The following is a 7,696-nucleotide window of genomic DNA, read 5'->3' as shown; positions in this document are numbered from 1 at the left end:
AGTTGGGGCTGCGCGGGAATATTTACTGAAAATAACATCCTTACTTAAAAACATGGTAAGACAACCTTGTAAAACCTGAATTGGCATCAAGAAATCCACTACGGCGTCTCCATACTGTGTGGTCTTATTGTCCTGTTGCTTTCTGATGGTAGTAGGGAGTTGCAAATTCCTTCTTCTCCAACACTGGCAGTTGAGACTTTATAATAATACCTATTGAACTTGATTAACTGAGAGAGAGGACAACTGCCCCTTGAAATTTTTTTTTTTTTAATTTTTCTGTTGTTCTTGCCTTACAGCTTTTAACACAAATACCTGAAAAGTAAATGTAGTCTTGAAAAAGCTTTCCTGGCTCATTTGGTATCCCTGCTACTCCTCTGGAGACATCAGATTATTCCATCCTGAGACGAGTAATCTTTAGAGGTGAGAATCAGGTAGCCTGAAATTGCTGTGGGGGTGTCAGTTCATTTTTGCATATTGAGAACAAGGTTAAGAGAAATAACATTGGCCTTTTTATTCTTGCATCCCCCCTGACATTCACCGTGCAACATGTCCTGTAGAGAAAAGGTCTAAATTCAGATAAACCTGTGGTAATGAGTTTATTTAAACCCCAGCAAAGACTAGAGAAATTTCTAGCTGTTATGAAAACATAAGGGCAGATTTGGGATTTCTGTGTTTCTGTGGACTGCTGAGGACATCAGAACAGTCAGCATCTGGTTCACTGGAGATGTAGCAGTGAGTTCAACCTGTGTGATGATGGCTTTGGGCTGTGCTGTTCTTCTCTGTAATCCCTTTTTCTGTGGCATAATTACAGAAAGTGCTTTTACTCTAAAGGGGATGTTTTGACACAGTTTGCAGCTAATTCCATTTATTCTGTCTAAAATACACTCAAGTGCAGTGAGTATCTGCATCATTGCAATTACTCCAGCCTTGCTGGCAGTAGCTGTCTTCTGTCTGTAGCCAACAGAAGATAGTGGTACCCTCTAATTTCTCACATATAAGAATCCTTACTGTAAATATTTGCTCTTGAGAGTGTTAAGTACTTATGAGGGGATTTTTGAACAATGTTGGGTCTATTGGAAAAACCAAACATGTGAAGACTGTGTCAGAGTTACATGTACCAGCAGCTTGAAACAGTAGAAGCAGAGTCGGTGCTTGATTTCTCTGTTGCATTTGTCCTTGTTCTGAACAATTTGTTATTTCTAAAAAGGGAAATGTGCCCATTCCCTTCAAGTCAGCAGTATTCACATTTCTAAAATGTGGTAATAGCATTTTGCTTGTATTGATATGTGTGTGCACACCTAGAAAACCCCCAGATAAACACAGGTTTCTGTTAACTCTTTAGTTTCAGCAGGCAAGCAGGAGTCTAAAGGTGAGCTCTTGACTCCAGGCTGACGGATTTCTGCTCGACCTGTTTAGGAGAAGGAGGCATGAGCATAGGGTTCGGATGGAAACTGCTTTGTGGGATCTGTAAGAGTGAAGTCTCATCTTGTGTGGTTGGCATGCCGTGAACACCTTGTGCAGGGATGTAGTGTATGGTCAGTGCAGAAACAATCAGTGTCTTTTAGCAGTTGTTAACTCCAAATTCTGTCTCTTTGCCTATCACCCAAAACTGAAGAATAAACTTAAATAGATCCATATTGTGATTCTGAGGTACTTCTCAGTATTTCCATTATGTTTGTAAATGACTTTTGCTACTGTAGAGTGTTTCCCTCTACTAGGAAATTTTTTTTTTCTTTTAAGTAGTGGTTCTGTTGTCATAGTTCTGCAGGAAAGCTGTGTCTTGGTGCACTTGCACTTAGCTATGCAGGTCACTGGTCCCTTTGTGTCACTAGGAAGCCCGGACAAAAGTGTCTTCAAAAGCATGGCTTGTGAGAAGTGTCTGCTGGGTCACATCCCTGTGCTGGAGATGCTGGAGATTGCCCTGTCCTGTGCCATTATATGTGGTTATTATGGACCATTCCTGAATTTTCTACTGCAGATGTGAATGTAGTATGGGGAACTTGTAAAGCTCCTTCTCAAGCTGCTGCCTGGCCTTCATGTTACTCGTGTGCTTCCATCACGACTAACTTCACCTTGCTCATTGTGAGTATCCAGTCTTTTGTCAAGGGCCATCACATTTATATCAGTGTTGTCTCTGATCTGTTGTGCCTCTGGATTGGGAAACTGCTTGGATAAGTCTGTCTTAAAATTAATCTTTTTTGCTAGGTTAACTTTTTGGGATAGCATCCTCAGGCTGATTCATTTTGCAGCCATGTGGATGGTTAGCTGGTGTTTAATAATAATAATAAATAAAGGCATGTTTAAAACAAATCCCCCCAGTTAAGAATTTGCAACTGAAGAAATTCGAAATAAATTGAGTATTGATTTGTACAATGAAATAACCAAGGAAAACATTCATTGTGGGCTGAAGCTAATTCTGTTAGAATAAATGAGGCTGATTGTGAAATAAATATTAAATAAAGTATCTCATTAAGTTCTGCAGTTTTGCAAAAGCCGTCGCCACAGGGAGGAAGAACCTGGTGTGAATGATTGTTTGTTTACTGCAGCTGTCAGTCATTGTGGGGGTGAGTGTGGTGCATCAGTTTGTGGAGTAGCCACTAGTAACCAGGTCATCCTGCTTAAATGTCAGGCTTCTTGCAGGAAAATGTGTGAAACTACATAAAAATTCTTTCCATCTTCTTAGCACATCTCTCACAATATTTCTCGTTTTGCTTGATGACATCAGTTCTTGGAGATACAGAGGAAGGTTTTAAAAATATCTCCTGGGCAATGCTGGGTGATGCTTAGCTAATGAATTTATTGATGTCTTCCTGATACTCGGGAGGGTTGATCCATTTCTTGTTCTTCCTCTGATGCAGTTTTTGAGTCATTAATCACTTCATGGCTGCTCCTGTATTTTGTGTATGGATTGAGTTTTATTATCCATTATAAGGTCTTTGGGATAGAACTTCTGTCTGTTAGTCCCCCTTTCTACAGTGAAAAATGTGCAGTTTTCTACAGTCTGTAGGTGTTACTGTAATGTGAGTAACCAGTGCTGTGACTTGGGTGGGAATAGCCATTAGCAGTTTTGGGGAAACACAGTCTCCTTGCATTCATTGCAAATCAATTTATATAAGTCACAGTTTCCACTAGAAATTACATCTTTTGTACTTTGAAGGCAAGACAATTGAATTCTGCATCTCTCTTCTGTTTATAGGCAAGATCCTTCTAAACTTTGTTTCTTGGTTGCCTCCATGCATAAAATTGAGATAACCTCAGAGGGCTGCCCTGAATATTCATCAGTCATTTATTGTATGCCACTGAAGAAAAGTGTTACCAGCAATGCTAATGAAGTTTATTACTCAGCCCCTCTGCTTCACATTTATTGGTATTTCAAAGATCTGCAGTCTCCACAGTGAGCTCTAGCAAGTTCTTGACTGGACTTAGCCTGTAGATGACACTAATAACTTTGATTTATGTGGGGCTTTCCCTTTGGAAGAGCTCCAAAGAATTTTATAAACTGCAATGCAAGCCATAGTGTAAATATTGCCTTAGCAGCCACCAGCTATCAGGGAGGTGCTGTGTGATGGATATTGCAGTGCAGCTGGATGTGAGGGGATAGCAAGGAAAAAAAGGAGTTCTGCAAGTGTTGGAGGTGACATAAGGAGAGCAGTAAGAAAACAAGCAGCCACTACCTGAGTTCTGATTTTTATCTTTGACATGATTGATTCTTCTGGATCAAATGACTCTCACATGAAAGGTGGCATTTTTGTCACAGCCTCGTGATGCTGTGGTCCTGGTTCAGTGGAAGTCGAGCAAAACAAGCCCTCCTAGCAACCAGGGTTTTCTTTTCATGCAGAGTGTGTATATTTCTGGATGTCTTAATTCAAATTCTGGGGTGCAGCAATGTGTTTTCAGTGGTTCCTCAGGCTGGTATGGTTGGCTCTGGGATGTCCTCCTCTTGCAGAGGCAAAAGGCACAGTTGCTTGGAGTTTGCCTTGTATAAGATCCAAAAGACTTGAACACATACCCTCTTTACTATTAAGCTGATGTCCTATTAACTCTAAATCCTTTTAGAAAGTGTAAATAACTTTGCAAAGGTGTTGGCTTAGAATTTATTGCATTCAGTTGGGTTTGTTCACTGAATGGTATAGCCTTGGCTTCCCCCCTGAATTATAGGTGCCCAACTTGCACTGTCTAAATAACATTGTTATTTTAGGTCCCAGACACCATCATTGGAGAGAGATAGCAGAGTCAGAAGTGGGTCATTTTGGTTAATTCCTTGAAGGTGAGTGACATAAAACAGTGCCACCATGTATGACATAATCTGCCAGACCAGTTAGTGTGCTAATGGAACTGGGCACAGGGCTCAAGGTGTCAGATCACTTATTGATAAAGGAGTGGTCCAGCTTTTCTGCCCCATGCAGGAGCATCTCTTTTAGAAAGGTTTGGAGCACTTTCAACTCTGGTAGCTGAGTGCTGCAGCTTCAAGGGCTCAGAAGCAGTGGACGGAGGTCCAGAAAGCAGATAGTACAAATGAGTAGCTAGAAGTGGTAGCTGTTTGGAACAGTTGGAGAAGAAATGCATGGTTGCTAAGTGTGCTCTTGTTCAGTGTGCTGAACAACCAGCCAGCTGTAGCCAAACAAAAAATGGCAAGAGCAGAGGTCAGCCCAATAGTGACAGTGTGGATGTTGATTTTGGGCTCATCCCAGCCACCTGGGGATCAAAAGAATTGTAGCAATGATACTGTTCTTTATAATTTTGCCAAAACAGTCTTCCTTCAGTAAATTCTGAGCCTGTTGGCCAGGCTAGATGATTGTAAAAGCTCGTTTTTCTTAGAAAACAGGGCTGAAGTGTGTATAATGCTTTGAGGAGCAGATATTCAGCTTTAGGAGCTGTTGAATTCAGATGCTTGTTTGGCAGTGCTCATCTGAAGATTGACTGGCATGGAGTAGAGGTTGCACTGTATCATGTTTAGGCTTGCTGTGGGCAAACAAGTATTTCTTTTGGAGCACCTAATGGAGACCTCAGCAGTCAATAGAGCAGAGTTTGTGGCTTGGCTTTGTGCCTGGCTATAGGCTTACAGCCGTCTTTACAGCAAAAAGAAAACACAAAGTATAACTATAGCCTGGTGGATGAATTTATATTTTTGGTATATTCTATTGCTGGGACTATTTTAAAGCCTCAGTGTCCAGGATTCTGGTCTTTCTAGATATTTAGTTCTGCATTTTTCTAGGCCATACCATTAAATATATATATATTGATAACAGTCAATGAGTGCATTAATGTTTAATCCAGTACATTTTTCAGTTTTAGGATCCCATTCATCCATATTGCTGTAATCGATTCCTCCTGGAAATGCTGTGGTAATTAGAGGAGAGAATGATTTGCAAGCAGTGCTGTGACATGTGTAACCAACCTGTCTTGTTTTGAGACTTTCATTACCTTAGCTTATGACTATAATTGTGTACCATCTCAAGGAGGAGTGTGAACTTTTCATTTGCATGTTAATGGCACTTTGTCTGGGAAGGTGCTACAGGGATTCAAGCAGTGCTATGCAGAAAAAGTAATGTGCCCAGTAAGCAAACAATTTTGATGGTTAGTGGTTCAGACATTGGTAATAATAAGGGTCTTTTTTTCTTCTGATACAGCAAATGCATCTTTCAAATGGGCAAGACAATTGGGATGGTTTAGAAAGAGAATTGTTACAGAGAACTCCTTCCTGTAATCAGCATCTGTTTCTTCTTAGGAAGGAAGGAAGTGCTTATAACTTGTGTGCCCCTTTGAAAGGGAGACTGCATTGATTGAGTCTTTATATGTGTTGTGATACATAGAGATATGTTGGGAAGATCTGTGTGCTGAAACTCACCGGCTTTCTCATGTGTGAGATGTGAAGCTTGTTTGGCATTTGAGGGCCTTGTCCAAGGCTCTGACATTTTACTCTCCAGCTTGTAGTTTTACAAAGGAACATCTGTGATTTTTATCCTAAGCCTGAAGTGGGTCCCAGTGCCTCAGTGTGGGATTGAGGTTGTTTGTGCTCTTGCAAAGAACAGGATCATAAAGGCTATTTTGGTTGTTCCTGGGAAAGTAGACTCTCCATCACACTTCTGCTTTTGTGTGGGAAGGGCTCCCTCTGAAGGCACAGAAATCCCTGTAAATATCAAAAATGCATCTTGTGTCACATTTCAAATCTTTCATAATTCCCTACTCTCCTGCTTTTTGCAAGAAACCCAAGCCACATGCTTTCCTGTCACCATCACCTCTCAGCCTCATGGATCCAAGAGGAATTGCCATTTGCTGTAGGTCAGACCTGGAGGAAAATGAGTAACATGGGCATAACAGCTTAACATTTCCATTTAGGAACAGTTGAATGAGCCTCAAGAGGGGAGACCTGCTGCTTTAAATTAGGAGTGACCACTCAAGTGAGATTCCTTCTGCCTCCTGCCACTGTATGTTGCTGCAGCATCCCGTGGTCCATCATTGCATCCACAGTAGCTGTCAGTGGCAAAATGCAGTTTCCACCTGTCAGAGCTCAGTGCTTTCTGGTGGGTGACTGCAGGTTGTGATCACTAAGAGGGAGGGAAAGGCCAGATAACAGCAGTATTTTTGTGCAGGGGAAAGCTCAGTGAGTGTTTTCAAGAGACCTGACCGGCTGAGAGGGAGAGCACGGTTGACAGGGCTGCTTTTGCTTTCAGGATAATTGGCATTTGGGGATGTAGGCTAGGCTGTAAAATGAATATGAAAAGTAATAACAAGGAGTCGGAGCCATAGAAAGAAGAAAAACTGGAAACCCTGAAGATACAAATTGGGCGAATTGTGCTTTAACAGGATATTTTTTTTCGTGTGTGTGGAGATGCCAGTGATCCAAGATGAGATCTATCGAGGCTAGAGAGGTACAATTGCAATAACTGAGATGTGAGAAGATGCTGGGTTGTATTAATCCTGAAGGGACTTCTCTTTTTTTTTTCTTTTTTTTTTTCTAGAAGGCTTCACTGCTGCACTTCTGCAGGAAATAACTCTCTTGCCAGCTGAAAGTAAACCAGTTCTTCATGTGAATGATCTGTGTGAGCAGCAAAGGTGCAGGTTGGTGAGGGTTTGGTTGGGAAGAGTAAGGCTGTTCTGTGAGAAAAGGGAGGAGAGGGTTTAAGGGAAGCTGGGTGGTGTCTGTTTTAAGCTGGAAATCTGAAATCTTCTTAGGTAAGTATCAGCTACTTGAGAGCTGCATCAGCCAGTTCAGATGCTGCACACAGAATGTTAAATCAGGATAGACAGTATTCCTGTTTGAGTCTGGGGACAGAGGCACTAGTGTCTGGGAGAGAATTTGGACAGCTGCAGAGCGGTGGGATGTGGCCTGTCTGCCTGGAGAAATGGTGAAGACCCCGGGAAAGGCTGGGCCATCATGGATGGCCTGTCTTCCAGCATCTAGGAGCGAGTGGGAAGAGAAGGTAGAAGAAAGTATTATCTTCTCTATTGTGGTAGCTACAGCTTTTATACAAAACTTAAAAAGGTAAATTTCCTGAATATGGTATAAAAATAGTTCCCACAGAAAAACATCAGCCCTATTACAACTTCCTTGACAGACAAAGACAAAAAATGCACATAGAGAGCATGATACCAGGGCAGAGGAAGGTGGGTATTGAGACTGCAGAATGAAAAGATACTCATCAATGATAGTAAAGAAAAGCAAAGCGAAGCTGGGGACATCAGCAGGGAAAGA

General features: G+C 41.6%; 1 protein-coding gene across 1 annotated transcript in view; it reads left to right on the top strand.

The window, feature by feature from the left end:
- The first annotated feature begins 367 nt into the window (after positions 1-367).
- RAB30 (RAB30, member RAS oncogene family) overlaps positions 368-7,696 on the top strand; it is a 41,457-nt gene continuing 34,128 nt past the window's right edge. Inside the window, exons 1-2 of the mRNA XM_005417752.2 lie at positions 368-420; positions 6,963-7,062. The gene's annotated coding sequence lies outside the window, so the exon portion shown is untranslated. The remainder of the gene's footprint in view (positions 421-6,962; positions 7,063-7,696) is intronic.

Source organism: Geospiza fortis, unplaced genomic scaffold (genome assembly GCF_000277835.1).
Source record: "Geospiza fortis unplaced genomic scaffold, GeoFor_1.0 scaffold16, whole genome shotgun sequence".
Taxonomy (NCBI): domain Eukaryota; kingdom Metazoa; phylum Chordata; class Aves; order Passeriformes; family Thraupidae; genus Geospiza; species Geospiza fortis.
This window is presented reverse-complemented; position numbering and strand designations above follow the sequence as displayed.